This window comes from Pterocles gutturalis, unplaced genomic scaffold (assembly GCF_000699245.1).
Source record: "Pterocles gutturalis isolate BGI_N339 unplaced genomic scaffold, ASM69924v1 scaffold20415, whole genome shotgun sequence".
NCBI classification, from domain to species: domain Eukaryota; kingdom Metazoa; phylum Chordata; class Aves; order Pterocliformes; family Pteroclidae; genus Pterocles; species Pterocles gutturalis.
In genome coordinates, this window is record NW_010146339.1 from 2,554 (window position 1) to 3,884 (window position 1,331).

A 1,331-nucleotide genomic window follows, 5' to 3' on the forward strand; every position below is an offset into this window, starting at 1 on the left:
GGAGGAACCTGGTCGGTCACAATGTCACCAGAGGGACTTGGGTGCAAAGCCCTAGGAAATCAGGCTTCATTAGTTCTGCTCGTGGGGGGAAAAGGCTGCTTTGAGAACAGAAAGCGTATGTGCTTCATGTGGCTGCTGCCTCATTCAGCAGCTGAACAGGCATTTGCAAGTCTATCAAAATACAGCTGCAAGGAAAACCAGGTTAATTTAGGAAAAATACCAAAAACTTGGTTATAATGGCTACTCTGGAAAGGAAATTAGTTTAAGTTGCTTAAGATGACTTGGAAATGGCAGGGGGTTTTAATGAAATTAAAACAATAAATGTAATTTTGGGCTAGTCTTCACAGCCTTATTGATGTTACTGTCCTAAAATCAGAATGTTCTCACACAAGTCTTCATCTGTGTGATGTTTAAAATCAAACTTACCTTTGATGGATATTTTAAAGGTGCTGCTTCTCATCTACTCACTCAGACTTCAGTGTTTTCAGGCGGTGCCAGCTTGGGTTAGGTTAGTTTGAGGTAGTGTGTGACCTTTGCAGAGGACAAGATACCAATTGCTGCTTCTTCCCCTTACCATCTGTGCTGAAGCCATAACTGTACTGTAAAATGGGAAACAATATATTTTGTGTATTACCTAGAGCTTCCTTAAAGGGTCTAGTATAATTATATCTAGTTGCTTTGCTCTTTTGCCTCAACAAAAAACTCCTAATTGCACAGAAAATTGCACAAAAAAACCAGTCACCTTAAGTGATTGCTCTAAAATAAGCAATCTTCTGCTAGTGAAAGGTACGCAGCGCATACATGTAAATGTATGTCAAGTGCAATTCAGCTTATTCTCCTCATTCCCAGTTTTTTGTTAAAGCAGACAAGCTCCTTCTCCACCCAGAGCTAAGAATAACGAGTATTTTTATCATCTGAGGAGACTGAATGGAATAGGGAAATATTCTTTGTTTCTAGTGACCTGGCTGTAGTTTCATGTGCAGATAACCCATGTCTTGAATTTTTTTTCCTCCCACAAACTCTGGCATGAACTTGCTTATTTCTCAAGTAGCTTTCAGTAACGTGGATCTTAGTGGTAGATGACACTTGTACAATTTTGTGCTTTGGTAAGAACGTACATGCTATCACCCTTCTGTCCTCAGGTGCTTCTGCGGTAGCACAGCCAGGGTGAAAGAGTTGTGGAACTTGGTGAAAGTGGAGAAGAGGTGAAAATAAAGAGTTGCAAGTAGTTGGTTCCACCATTTAAGAATGAATTTATGTGAGTAATCTATTTATGAACATCAGAAACTGAATCCCCACACCTTGCTGCTTGGAAATCAAAAATTGTAGGG